The 15,578-nt window shown below is 41.6% G+C and overlaps 1 long non-coding RNA gene across 2 annotated transcripts in view; it reads right to left on the reverse strand.

Annotated features, from left to right (window-relative positions):
• Nucleotides 1-359: 359 nt before the first annotated feature.
• Nucleotides 360-15,578, reverse strand: part of LOC128324605 (uncharacterized) — a 28,095-nt gene continuing 12,876 nt past the window's right edge. For both annotated transcript variants that reach the window (XR_008306981.1, XR_008306980.1), the window contains exon 4: nt 360-592. This is a non-coding gene — a long non-coding RNA (uncharacterized LOC128324605). The remainder of the gene's footprint in view (nt 593-15,578) is intronic.

A 15,578-nucleotide genomic window follows, 5' to 3' on the forward strand; every position in this document is an offset into this window, starting at 1 on the left:
TCTGCATTAATTTTGCCTTTTAAAATTATTATACAATTTCCCCTGATGCCTTAAACAGATTGTGATCTGAATTGGCATGTTATTTGACCTATTTGTACAGTTTAAAAAAACCCACCCCATCATATTAATTTCTGCACTGTATCTCAAAAGTTTTTAAAGTAGCCAAATAGATATTTTAGAAATGGAAAATTTTCCACAGAAAATTTAAAGTATGGGGAATATTTCTTGAAAAAAATCCACCCCACAACTCTGGATGTAGCAAAATGAGGCGGTGAAGGACACTATCCCCACTGGGCTCTTCTTCTGCATATGCCCCATTGAAATGAAAGGAGGTAGGACAATTGCATAGTGTTTTCTGCTGCATCCAGTTTTTACTGAAAAGAATGATACAGAATATATTTAAATATGTCACAGTCATTTCTGGTCCTACTTCTGGTAGTCAGTTTGTTCCTGATGAAGCATTCAGCATTTCTTCTTACTTGCTTGGTGAACATTCAGAAATTGCAGTATAATTGATGGTGCCAATGCTTCTTTTTCAGAGCTACAAGATGGGCATTCACTGTGATATGTACAATTGAATGCCTTGTTGCTGCTGGCATAAGAATAAATGAAAGAATGTTAGAAGAAAAGTTACTCTAATATTTATGGATTTTGAAAAAATCCTATAATTTTAAAGTTGTGCTCCTGATCAAGCATGTTGTTTGGAAAGTGGAGGTTGCAGGAATAAGAGATTGTGCAGGGATGTACCAAGATTGGAGTGGGCACGGAGACAAGATTTTAAAATGGGCCTCTTGCTGCCTTCCTCTCCTTCTCCTGGCCCATGTCTCTGCTGAAGAAGAACATTAAGGACATGTGTAATATAGTGTAGCAGATTAAGAGAGGGCAGGAGACTACAGTTACACAGTGTAAACAACAGCAGAACCAAATAATACAACAGTATCAACTTTGTGAAATACAAGGGGGCAATTCATGTATGCTACCACAAGACCAGCTCTCCTCCCCTTCTGTGGGTTCCAAAGGAAGCTTCTGTTCCAAGCTTAGCAATTTTTGTCAGGGCTGTAGCATGGTGGGATTTAAAAAACAAACAAACAATTTTTCATTTGTTCATTTAAAACAAACAGTAAAATGAACACTGCATCACATTTAAAATATACAAACAAAATTCAGTGTTATTAATATCCAAAAGGGCATATAAAACATCCATATCCTTCTGAACTGAAACATTTCACATCATATCATCTTTAACTGCTCTGATTCCCCTCCCTGACCTCCTTGCTGGTTCTTCTCCGAAAATGAGCCATCCCCCTCCCCTTAATCAGGAGGCAAATTCCTCCACCTCCCTCCTTTTGCAAAGGAGCGTTTAGTACAAAGGACTCCGTCTCCAGAACTGCCCATCTCTCAGCAGCAACATCTCTTTCTCTGCTCTCATGGTCTCACTTACCTGTTTTTGAGGGAACAGAGAGGGGGAAACACACAGAAAGAGAGACAACAAAGTCTCTGGTAGGGGTGGCTCTGCTTGTCTCCACACTCGTCTCCGGCATGGGCGCCTCTTCCTTTCCTGCCTTCCCTTCCCTCCACTGCCTCAGAAGGCCCTATCTGTGGAGAGAGGCCAGGCAAGGACTGGCATTGTAGGCCCCTCAGAGGCTGTGAGCCAGGAGACATTTCCCCCGCTTTGTCTTATTGATGGTATGTCCCTGAATGGTGCTTTATGCTAGCACCATCATCTGCCAAAGGTCTGGATACAACAGTGAATAGCTGTAGTAGCTCCTCACTAACCCCTTTGCTTGGCTGGAAAAGCTCTTTGAGAATGGACTTCACCTTCCCCTCAGCCTCATTTCATGCCCAACGGACTCATATGCTGCAAATGCAAGTACAGGAAAAGAAAGGCCTTGTGACTGGACACTGATTCTAGGCACATCATTCTGGGTACCTTTGCAAGGAACAATTCTGTGATCTACTATATTGCAAGCTTGTGGCAATTAACCTGCATCCTTTTTCCACATAAAAGCAAAGAACAAAAGGTGGTAGTACTCTAGAGGATCAAAGAGATAACCCTGATAGGAACTGTTTCAGTGATGCCACAAATACATCACTGGATACATGCAAATTGAGCAAAAATCAGTTGTAATGACTATATCTACTGAACACAATGGAACAGGACTTAGAGATGGCTTAGTCATGTCCCACTTTCAATAGGGCTTAGACACAACTATCATGCCACATTGTCCTGTATATATGATCAGCAGATGTCAGTGTATTTGTTGTTATTATTATGTATAAAGCACTATCATGTATATTTCATGTACATTTAATTGATATGGGAAACATTTTATTTGGATGCTACATTCTTCTACTTCTATTGCTAGTTAATAAGGATTTCTGTGGCAATGTTTGACCTTTCACAAGCAGATCCACATAGAACTGGCTTGTCAGAATGGTTGAGTACATGATGAGCCAGCAGAACAATGCAATGCCTAACTTGTCCTTTTAATTTCCATGAGGCTACTTGGAGTAATTTTCCTCATCAAGTTAACCATATCAAAGCATCGTTGGCCCATCCAGCAGTTGAATTCCATTTAGTCTCACAACAAGGTTATGGAGAACATTTACTACATACTGAAGGGAATAAACACCAAAACAGCTGCTTTCACTATATTACGTGGTCAAATAACACTATTTTATCAGTATTGTGTGACAGGAGATTTTAATATAATCACACAAATGTCAAGTCCTAAGCACTCAGTCACAGTTATCTTCTGGCAGCAAGTTCTGTGGGTTAATGATGTACATTGTTAAAAGTTTAATAAGTTTCAGAAGTCTTGTAAGTTGTAGAACCAAAAAATATATAATGAACATGTTGATGCTAGCAGCATAGAACGTAATTAAAGAATCTTTTATGCTTCATAGAAAACCTTGGGAAAAAATCTGTTTAAAACATGATGCAGAACAACTTGATTTTGCATGGCATCTTTTACACAAACATTGTCCCAGAACACTATACGATATCATCTAAAGTAATGGTTTAAATTACGCAACATGCTTGCCAAAAAAAAAAAAAAGATGAATAAGTTAAAGTACTTAGTCATAAATCCAATTAGAGAAAGAGAGAAATTAAGAAGCATAATAAGCAAGGCTGAAATATACATTTTAAGAAGCAGTTTTATAAGAGATGGAGAATTAATGAGGCAGAGATGCAAGGAGGCTGGTGTGTGGACTCTCGCTGTGCAAAGGAAAATAGTGTTGCACTCTTCAGCTGACATCAGTGGAAGGTCACTGTGGCTTGAGGGGAATTGAGACTCATAAATTTATAGGTCGGGACACAGCCCATAATGAAGCACGGAATTCAGCCGGGTACACCATTATATCCATAACTATGGAAGTCAATGAAGATCTTTCCAATGGCTTGAAAGGTACATTGTCATCCGAGATCTCAATGGACAAAAGTTACTCCACAAAACTTCAAAACACAGCATGAGCTATAATAGGATGCACCAGCTGAGGATGGTTGGATGAGCTCACCCAGTTTTGAATTTGCTGAAGGCAATCATTGTCTTGTACTGATCTTGAAAAATGAAGCAGAAGGAATGATGGGGAAGAGCAGCTGATAAGAAAGCAACTCCTTGATGCTTGGAAAAAAATGGAGTGAATGTATTAGAAAGATAAGAAGAGCAAAACCATCGCACCTTGGGAATGCTGGCAAGATCTAGCCTAAATCTGTGCCAATGCACCATGGCTTTCTATTGCAGGGGCTGCAATTTTGTATTTTGAATTCCATTTTTGGCAATTCTCTGTTACTTCTGCAGCTGCCTCTCCCTCTCTGAAGCTCGAGTCATAGTTATAGGAAGGAGAGGCAGTGTAGAGAGAAGAGGGAATTGCGGAAAATTATGTTCCCCCCCCCACAACATAAAACCCAACACAGGGTTAGTTTGGATGCTGGCCACTATTTTTCAAAAGTTCCCATTCCTTTGGTTAGAGATGACAGTTTGAATAGGTAATAAGAATATTATTATTATTATTATTATTATTATTATTTTACATTTATATCCCGCTCTTCCTCCAAGGAGCCCAGAGTAGTGTACTACATACTTAAGTTTCTCCTTACAACAACCCTGTGAAATAGGTTAGGCTGAGAGAGAAGTGACTGGCCCAGAGTCACCCAGCTAGTTTCATGGCTGAATGGGGATTTGAACTCGGGTCTCCCCGGTCCTAGTCCAGCCCTCTAACCACTACACCACGCTGGCACAAGCCCATCTAGTCCAGCATCCTGTTTCCCACAGTGGCTCACCAGATGCCTCTGGGAAGCCCACAGGCAAGAGGTGAAGATGTGTCCACTCCTGCTGTTGCTCTATCTTTCTTTTAAAAGATACAACCACATGTAGTCTGAAAATATATTGCATTTGTTGAAAAATAAACTATGGAGAGAGTGATGTCTGCCCACAAAGAATAAAGATTTTAGTTCTATGCAGATGTTATATAGGAAAAAGCTGTACAACTGCCCCAGGCTGCTAATCATGGAAATGTCCGCCATCACACTTACGGCAGTCGCTTCCTCAGAGGACCACAGTAACCATGAGTACCATGGGACAGGAAGTGAGGGGAACTGACTGACGCATCAGGAGTGGGACTTCCCACTGACAGCTGAATGCAAATACAGCTTTTTCTGTTCAACATCTGAATAGGGCTTTGGTCCGGGATTCTTTGGTTTCACCCAGAAACCTCTTGCTCTGAAGCTGTGGTCTAGTCTAGTAAGCAACCAATCTCAGGCCCCAAAGAGGAATGGGCTTGTGCATCACTAGCCTAATTAGGAATGCACGAGCATCCCAAAGTTTGCTTCAAAAGCAGTTGAGTCTTTGTGTGCTTTTTTACCTGGATGCTTGCAAAAGCTCCAGTCTTTTATGACTGGTCGATGTGACTGCTTGCAAAAGGGTCAGAGCTGCTACAAGACCAAAGGTGTTGGTGCCACCCCTTCCCCTCCCCAAAACAAAATACTTAACTTTGGAACTGGGGAAGTTGGAGGTGGATCTAGAGGAGGATGTGATTGCAAAATGAGGAAGAGGAGGCGGAGGCAGAGGTACACCTAGGTGATTGTGGAGCCTGGACCTAAAGCCCGAAGTCCAGGGTTAAGAGTGCCTCGGGGAGGGGGAGGGGGCAGGCAGGCAGGCAGGCAAGTATTCCCAGTGCCCTGACAGGGGCATAGCAAGGTCGGAGTGGGCCCAGAGACAAGATTTTAAAATGCCCCCCCCCCACTGAAGCTCAGCTCATGAAGTAAAGAAATCCTAGATGAGGCTGAATAGTGGTAACAAAAAGCATAGTAAATATATATATATAAATATATATAAAAATATATATATATATATGTGTGTGTGTGTGTGTGCGCGTGTGCCACAATAGAACATATATACGTACGTGTGTGTGTGTGTGTGTGTGTGTGTGTGTGTGTGTGTGTGTGTGTGCCACAATAGAACATCATCCTAAATTATTTTAAAAGGTTTTGTAAATTGTGGACGATGCAAGTCATTTAATCGTACTACAGAAAGATATACTGTTCTGGTAGCTCCAGGTCTTAACACTCACATCAATTTTGGAGGATGACTACAACTGAAGGAAGTCCGGGATGGTGCACGGCTGGGGGAGTCAGTCGTGTGACTTGCCTCTGGGGGGCCCCCCAAGGCAGTGGGCCCCCAAACAACTGTCTCCCCTTGCCCTATTATAGTTATGGCCCTGGACCATGGCAAAGTCTAAAAGTCACAGAATCCACAGCAGGAAATTGACATTTCCTTGGAAAGCCCTCCCCTTCACATCAGGGATTCCAGAACTCATAATCCCAGTCCCCTGTGAGAAAGGATGCAGTATAGGATCCAAGGCAGCTCCTGCTGCCATATCTTCCTCTGCATCTGCCTCCTCTGCTTCTGCACATTGGTAAATTAAACAAAACGACCCCTTGATACAACATTAGTCCTACTGAGACACAACATTGTATTGTACAGGTGTCTGTAAACATGCACATGTTTTTGAGTAAATGACTGAATGAGTAAAATGAATGATGGTACATTTTAAATGATTCATTCAAAAAAGAAAGTTCAGCACAAGCCACTGAAATACAGCTAGAAAGTGTATTGCTGCACAGCGCACATGTGTTGAACATAGTGAGGTTGCTCGTGTGAAGTGCTGGGATTGAGGGTAGCTCGGGAATTTCCCCCAGGCTTTTCCCTGGGTAAAAGGATGCTAGTGTGCTCTTTTACCCAAGTCTGGGGTTTTGTTTGTGTGAGCAGACACAGAGCTGGATGCCTAGCGTGCCCAGCTTGAGGGGAAATCCCTCAATGCACCACGCTCCTGGCATGGTGCATTTAGGGATATCCGGAGGCCTGGCTTCAATTTCAAAGCCTCCAGAGATCCGTGGAAGCCGTGTGCCATGCAGGAAATGAATGATTGTCTGGGGGGAAGGTAGCTTTGACCCTGTCTTCCTCCCGCCCCAGTAACAGTCATGTGAATGGCCTTAGTGTGTGAGTAACTATACATGTATACATACATGAAGTAAAAGTAATAGGTCCACTCTATAGTATGCTGGTCAGGCCACACATGGAATACTGTGTTCAGTTCTGGGCACCACATGGACACACCGTGATAAGGAATAGGTTCAGAGCAGGGCAACAAAGCTGGTGAGGGGCCTGGAAACCAAATGCTTCGAGGAATGGGTTGAAGGTACTAGGTATGATTAGCTGGAAGAAGGGAAGATTAAGTGGGGATATGATAGTTATCTTCAAATATCTGAAGGGCTGTCACACTGAAGTGGACTTCTTATCTGTTTTGAGGTCAGGATTAAAACCAGTGGTATGAAATTACAAGCCAAGGAAGCAGGTTTGGGCTATATAAAGGAAGAATCTCTGAAATTTAAGAACCCTTTGAACACTGGAAGAGTACATTGTGCAGTGGCGGGTATTCCTTCACTGGAGATTTTCAAACAGCGGCTTGACAGTAATCTGTGAGAGATGCTGCAGCCGTTACCCACTGCACTGAACAGGGGATGGACCAGAAAAGCTCTGAGGTGGCTCTTGGCTTCCAACTTTAAGACTCTAGTGCTAGATTTTAGTTTTGTCTAGTTTTAAAGAGAGTTCATGTGCCTTCCCAAACTAGGTGCCTGCTTAGTTATTCAATACAAGTTCATTCTTTGGGGGATCTTGTCAATGAAGTCAAACCGGGAGCCCAGAGAGCAGAGAGGGTTTTGAGGGTTTTTCTTTTTTTCTTTTTTAGGGCTTCATTAAAAGCAGACAGTTTCTCTACCCTTTTAGCAAAACCTGTTATCTGATGACGTGAATTAAAGTCTCTCAAATGACTAATAATCATATCAAGGCTGCCATGTCAGCTTGTAGATTTGAATAAGAGGGTCTGAAAACGTTTGCATGCCTCGATGTGCTGGTGCTAAGAAGCTAATGTGATAGCGCTGTCATAAAGCACTGGAAAGACATGACTTAATGTAATCTGTCATGTCATATGCTAATCTTCAGCCATTACTTGAGTGCTGTAAGTAAGTAGAAAGCATTTGGGAGAAATCCTTTTCAATTTCTCTGAGTACCACTTCTGCTGCTGGTCAGCTCAAATGGGTTTTGTGCATTTAATGCTGAGCTCAAGTCAAGTTGGTTTAGGTCACACTTAATTAACCAGCACGTTGATGGCAGGCATTGGTACAGCACTATGGAAAATGGGTATTCCTGATACTGCCTAGCATGTAAATATTTCATATGCTGGAGGAAAAAGGAGACTTTCTCAGTCCTTGATAGAGAGTATGTCCTTTCAGTGGGGAAAAAATAAAAAAAAGAAACCACAATGACTCTTTAACAAGGCAGTGGTGGGGCGGGGGGCTGTGCCTGTTTTTATCCTGCTTGTACATGTGAGCACAGTTTACACAAAGACAATTATAAATAGTTAAAGAGATTTCCTTTTTGTAACTGGGAACTTTTAAATCACTCGATGCAAGCTGCCACTTAGCCGACTATGGAGAGAAGCTGCTTTCAACTTGATGTACTTATTAATAAGAACAGAACAAGTGATCAAAGGGAGGGAGGGAGGAATTTTCACTACGCTTATTTGTTTCAGCAAATTGACACCAATATTCCTTAGTACACAGCAGGTAAAACGCGCTGGGAAGAGAGGTACAGGATGTGGGATGAGTAAGGGAACATATTAGTGGTAATGATCAAAATTTCAAGACAATTTCAGCAAAGTGTGGAAGGATTTTGAGTCAACATTTGAAGGTTATGTTAATAATAGCTGCAGCCTATTAAAATAAATGCTTGTGACGCTATGACTTAAGCGGAAATGTACTTGGAAGATAGCAATGGGTTTAGCTGGGGTAGCTTTTGATGAGAGTGCTCCAAATACAGGCATTTCGGACCATTCAGGCTAGGCCTGACTAACCAATACATGGGAAATGTCCCTAACAACACAGAGGAAAGGATGGAATAGCTGCTTCCTTCTTCATAGGCAAGGGTGAATCAAATTTCGTAACTTGTCCGCAACAAGTGTTACTAAAGTCATAGAATAAGAATATGTGTTAACTGTTTGTTCATAATTTGTATTCTTTCTTTTTTCTTTTTTGGTCTTAGCAACAGACCTTACATTATAGATGCTGCATGAAGTCACCACTATGGCATTTCTGGAATGTAAAATGTCCCTAGCATTCTTTAACATGGATTATCATGTGTTTCTCTCAGCCTAAATATAATTAACTCTACATGAAAGCAGGGATATCATTATAATTGAGTGAATGGGTTCAAAGAACCCGGGCCCCCAAGGTCCTGAGGCCCCCCCAGTCCACCCCTCCCTATTTTCTTCATTATCTCCCTCATGCAGAGGGTCTGCCAGGAAGAGAGGTGAACACAGTCCCCCTCTCCCCTAGCTACGCCCCTGCATGAAAGGGTATCTTTCTCACAATACTTTAGTTTTCTAATGTCTTCCTGGCATTTCCCACATTCTCCTGTTTGTTTGAAGTCTTGTAATGAGGAGTATCAGTGTTTCTGTTTGTATTGTTCTTCTCAGGACCATGGCTGAGGTCTAGTATAAGAACCCCAATCCCATAAGCCTCAGTGCAAGGACTAGGAGTGTCCATTTGTTGGTAACAAACAAAACAATGGAACAAATGAAGTCAAGCCCTAACATTTCAAGATTTAATGCCTAGTAAGAAGTCAGTTCAATGTTTTCACCAGTATTTGCTGAGGTTGTGAGGAAGGGAAATAGATAATGGTTATATGTCTAATGGTGAATGTTGTGAGTTTACTGTATGACGGTGTGTGTGTATGCACATGTGCACTCACATGTACAATGATAATCAGATTATCGATGCAGAGTGAAAATTCCTCCTCTGTTTTTCAGGAGAGTTCACACATATACCATTGTTTTAATATTATTAGGTGGGGGGTTAACTCCCCCACACACACAAAGAGTTTAAATGTGTCATGAACATTCTGTCCTATTGGCTTACACTGGGCAGTTTGGGGGGTTTGGGGCCCCCTTTGGGTTTTTTTAATTCAGCGTTTTTAAAAACCAATGTATCTGCAGGTCATCCCGAGTCTGCCAATACTTCTTACTCACCTGCAGGTGCTCCAGTTATGTCCATAAAGATAACATTTCCAGCAATTTCAGAAATAGATATAAGATGCTTAGCTAGGAGTGTGCACCAATGGTCCATGCCAAACCGGCTTGCCTCAAACCAGGGCTGGTTCAGGGGTTCAATCATGGACCGAACTGGAAGCAGTTCAGTCTGCAAATGAACTGAACCAGGCCCAGTTCAGGTGAACTGGTTTGGCACAGTAAAGTCTGGCCAGGTGGGGGCAGAGAGAGGGGGAAAAGGTGCTTACACAGGTGGCGCAGCTGCTGCTTGCCCTCCCGGCATGCCCCCAAAGTACGCTCCCCCCTCCTTTACCAAGCTGCCAGCTCAGCAGCTGCTCACTTATGACCTCCACAAATGTGTGGCCATTTGGGTGGCATCTGTGCATGCACAGACACAATTGCATGGCCATGCAAATAGCTTCCATGCATAAGTGGAGCATAAGTGGCATAAGGCCACACAAATGGCCTCCATTCAAGCACGGTGGCCACAACTGAGCTGCCGTTGAATCTGAACTGGATTCCCCTTTACAATAATGGCGGCCCAAACAGCCTGAAATGTTTCAATCAAATGGACCGGACTGACTGGTTGGTTCGACCAAACTGGTTTGGAGCAACACAGTTCATTTCAAATAGATTTGTATTAAAACCAAACCACTTTTTTTGGTTCGTGCACACCCCTATGCTTAGCATGGTTAAACACATGAATTTTTCACTGTGTATAGTATCAGTAATTTTTTTTGCCACCTCCAAATTTCTAATCCAACTGTACCTTCTTACAATAACACAGTCAACAGATAATGCAAGCAAGCTAAAATTCATCATGGTATTGGTCAAATAGCATCTGTGAACAAAGAAAAAGTACCCAATATAGAAAGAATAGGTAAAAAAATGGTTTTATGAGTTTTTACTGAATTTTTGAGAAAGAGAAGAAATAGATCCTAAATTTGTCATGGTTTATGGTCAATAGTCTATAGGAAATCAACTCCTGGTGACAATATTAAACTATGAATGTATTTGTGAGCACCACTGCAGATAACTACCTGAAAGAAAGAAATCAATAGTATAATAGATGAGAAAAAGAAAGATTATTTTTCCATGTAAATGGAACTCACTTAAACGAGTGCAAAGTACAAACTAAAGCCGTGCAGCAAGAGGCCTATTGCAAGGTTATCATTATGAATATATTTATATGTATTAAGAAGTTCAGCTTATTTGACAAAGGGAGAACAAACAAAGAAAAACACAGAGCTGCGAAACTATTTTTTCTAATCCAGAAAACCCATCTAAGAAAATGCTTCATACATTCATTGAACGATAGGGCTGGAGGAGCTTTTAAAGGTCACCTGATCAGCCTCCCATGCGACAGGCTAATATATTACTGATGCTTTCGAGCATGGAGGGTACTGCTTATGGGCCGGGGCGGGGGGGTGGGACCAAACTGCACTATGCCACTACAAGCAGAAAGGGAGAAGAATATTGAATATGAACTCCTGCATGTGGCCTGGTCACTGTGGCAAGTAGAGTGTGCATTAGATAGGCCTTGGCCTGATCCAGCAGTGCTCCTCTCATGTTACATTCACTGCCTCTGCCCCATTGAGAAACCTGGAGTCATGAACTTCTACCAGCCAGGTGAGTGCCTTGTGTATTCTCCAGCAAGCCAAATCTATGGTGTGGCAATATTTGGAGTACTGTGTTCAGTTCTGGTCACCACATCTTAAGAAGGACATTATAGAACTGGAAAAGGTGCAGAAGAGGGCAACCAAGATAATCAGGGGCCTGGATCACCTTCCTTATGAGGCAAGGCTACAGCATCTGGGGTTCTTTAGTTTGGAAAAGAGGTGACTATGGGGAGACATGATAGAGGTGTATAAAACCATGCATGGAGTAGAAAGAGTGGACAGAGAAATTTTTCATCCCCTCTCACAACACAAAAACCAGAGATCATCCCATAAAACTGAAGGTCGGAAAATTCAGGACCAACAAAAGGAAGTACTTTTTCGCATAGCGCATAATTAACCTATGGAATTCTCTGTTACAGGATGTGGTGATGGCCACTAGCTTGAATGGCTTTAAAAGAGGCTTAGAGAAAGTCATGGAGGACAGGCCTATCAATGGCTGCTAGTCTGGTGGCCATAGGCCACCTCCAGCCTCAGAGGCAAGGTGCCGCTAAATACCAGTTGCAGGGGAGCAACAGCAGGAAAGAGGGCAAGCCCTCGCCCCACCCTTACCCCCTGCCTGTGGGCTTCTCAGAAGCATCTGGTGGGCCACTGTGCGAAACAGGATGCTGAACTAGATAGGCCTTGGCCCTGATCCAGCAGGGCTGTTCTTATGTTCTTGTTATATATAAGCCATTGTAGTCCTATTCAGACATTCAAACAAAGCACCACTCTAACCATGTACAGTGGTACAAATAGGTCAGAAGTCCCACCCCAACCTGTCAGTCATTGCCATTCCCCACCACTCCCCACTGCTCATACTTAGAGCAATGTTTGTGTGGATAGAGAAGAGCTCATTATCACAGATGGGGCACCTCCCTATTCACACAAACACTGTTCAAAGCATGAGTGGTGGAGAGCGGCAGTGATTGATGGGTCAGGGGTCAGGCTTCGAACCCATTTGCATTGCTGTACAGCACTTTGTTCTAGTATCTGGATGAGGCTAGTCTCCCAACTGAAACTGGGAAATGGCAAAAACATGCTTTATCATCACAAAGCAGATAGAAATGTTAAAACCTTTTGAAAATTCAGAGAGCTAGGTGTGACAGAACTCAGACATTCCTGCCAATGTCTGGTATGGAAATGATTTACATGACAGAGCACATGATAAGCAGGTTTCACATGTACCAGTGCCATGTGAAACCACTAGCACATAGAAGCATTACTGGTGACCTTCAACTAGAAGGCAATCATTTTGATCGGCCATGAATCTATTTCATTCATGAGTTATCTATCATTTTTAACATAGGTTTTAATGTTATTTATAATAGTACTGTCAGGAAGTCCACATTTTTATAAAGGGGAAGTCCTCATCATGGTCCTTGTATTAATCAGATGAAAAATTGGATGAAAGCACTGAAATTGAATTTCCAAATATACAATGCTACTAAATTTGAAGTAAAAAATGAATTATGAGGGGCAGAGTAATCAGATATGGAAGGCCTTTGATTTTTGAAATCCTGAGCTGAAGGATGTTAAATACAGTGCAGATGAAGTAATAATCTATGATGGAAACAAAAGTTTTCAAAATGAAAAAAATGCTACAGCCTACTGATCTAGCAAAAATTATATGTTTTACCTGAATGATCTACAGAAAAGAATTAATTTGCTTCTGGAGAAAGTTACTGGTCTGCTTTTTCTTTGTTAGATTGACATGTTTTTTAATGTGACTATGTTAACGATGCCACCCAATTTTATAATGATCCAGTTTAAAATAGGAATGTGGTGCTCTTGTAAAGCATGCCAGTATTCTACTCAGGTCATATCCCATACCCCACCCCTCCTACCACCTTATTTCTTCTTTCACTTGAACTGTAATCCATATCAGGGAAGGTCAATTCTCACTCATTTACCTGGCTATTGCTGCAGCTGTAGTGATGAAAGGAAAGGAAGTCTTCCTTACCTTAAATTCTGCTATAACTATGGCAGTGACATAGGTGCCAGGAATCTGGGAGATGTAGTTATCCTAGCACCAAGGGAAAACTACATTTCCCAGAAACCTTGATATCTGTGAAGCTACTATAATAGCGTTTCATTTGCCAAAGAGTGAAGCAAAAGGGGAAAGCAGAGAGAGAGAGAGAGAGAGAGGAGGAAGAAAGAGGGGGAAAGAGGGGTGGGGGAGTGGAAGAGAAACATAGACCTCCATCTTCCTTCCCATTAAAGGAGCAGCACTCACTGATGCCAACATAGCAGACAAGTAAGGGCTTGGGAGTTCATGGAGGCTTCAGACTCCCATAAACTCACATGGACTCAGACCCCATAGTGATCTCAATGTCACAGAAAGTGCTTCTTTCAAATTAAATTAAATTAATCCAAATTAATTAATTAATCCAATTAAAATCAATTCAAATTTTGTTCATCCAAATTAAAGATGGAATTATCCAAGCTATTGAAAGAAAAACTAGTTTGCCAAATCAAACTGGTCTTGGTGTGTGTGTCTAAGATCACTAAATAGTATGGTTATTCTGCAGATCAAATGCTTGTGTTTGTTTATTGGGGAGGATTGTGTGTGCATTTCTGAGTGTCTGCACATTTGTATATAAGTGCACTGTGATTTTGTGAATTTAACAAGATTATAGGAAAAGAAAACTACTGTTGTAGGACATGCTGCTAAACCTGTAAGCAATTAAACAAGAGCAACAGCAAAAAAAAGGTCAGTGAACTATCTCAGTCACTCAGTATAGCCCAGCAATGGTTTAAGGAACCATCAGTACCTCTAAAAACTGTGATTTTATGTAACCCTGCCATATGATTAGATTGCCTTCTAGGCGGATGATACATTTAAGTTTTTATGTTAAAGAAATCCTTAGTGCTAATGTATGAAAAAACAGACTCTTTAAATAGCTTGAATATAGGCTTTGCATTGATGAGAGGGAAAGGGAGCAAAACAAGCTGCTTGAAACTATGATCTAGGTCCAAAAGTTAAAGAGAAAGCAGGAAATCAGAAGGCCATCTCTTGGCCATTAATTGGAAACTAAGAACACCCTGTAGTATGCACTGGAATAGGGCCATGGCTGGATCTTATCAAAGCCAGAATGCAGAGATCCCAGTGAACACTTCCTCTGCGTATAAATGACTCGCATATATGGTTCCTCACCCACTACTTTCTCTTTAAAAGAGTACAATAGAGTTACATACAAACATAGGAAGCTGTCATATACTGAGTCAGACCATTGGTCTATCTAGCTCAGTATCGTCTTCACAGACTGGCAGTGGCTTCTCCAAGGTTGCAGGCAGGAATCTCTCTCAGAGCTATCTTGGAGAAGCCAGAGAGGGAACTTGAAACCTTCTGCTCTTCTCAGAGTGGCTCCATCCCCTGAGGGGAATATCTTACAGTGCTCACATGTGGTCTCCCATTCATGCAACCAGGGCAGACCCTGCTTAGCTATGGGGACAAGTCATGCTTGCTACCACAAGACCAGCTTTCCTCTCTCGCTTTGATTTCCATTTGAAATACAGCCAATACACCATTCTACAAAGTTTCTGGTTACCTACAATGGAGAGCTTTCAGCAGGATCAAGCATGGGTGAGAATTAGCTTGATCCAGTCACTGGCCAGCAAATTTACCAGGGATCTATGATTAGTGTTTGTTGCTTGGTGCTTTTAGTTTAAATGAATCAACTTGGCCTCCACAAGGAAGTATCAGTGGAATCCACAGCAATTACTATCAAGGCTTTTGAAGCTGTGGGGATAATTCATTAATATCCTTAATGCAACAAGGCAACTTTCCAAATGATACATTTTTTCCTACTTTAAATGTAGACAAGCAGTTTAATATTGACATCAGCCTGCAGAGTTTTACCTTGCTTTCAGAAGATAAATCAGGTTTATTTTAACTAGAATCAAGAGTAGTATAAATAGCATCAAAAATCATGAACTGATTTGATTAAATGGACTTGAGACAGTCTGTCTGTTGTGGCAAGGCTCAAAAGTGCTTAAAATCAAATCCAGAGAATGACATGTGAGAAGAAAATAATTAAAGGAAGGTGGGAATAACAGCAGGAAAATAAGAGGTTGATGTAGGTATCCTCCCCACCACCACACAAACGGGCCAGATTATAAAGTTGCAGAAATACTTTGCACAATTAGATTTCAGAACTAGTTAAGCATAAGGAAATAGTGGACACATTGCCCAAACTCAAGGAAATTAAAAAGAACTTCAGAGATCTGCAGAGTTTATTCTAGGGATGTGCATGAAATGCTGTTTGCGATTTAATTCAAGTTTGAATCAAATCAGCCTTATTTGATTCAAACCCG

This window comes from Hemicordylus capensis, chromosome 4 (assembly GCF_027244095.1).
Source record: "Hemicordylus capensis ecotype Gifberg chromosome 4, rHemCap1.1.pri, whole genome shotgun sequence".
NCBI lineage: Eukaryota > Metazoa > Chordata > Lepidosauria > Squamata > Cordylidae > Hemicordylus > Hemicordylus capensis.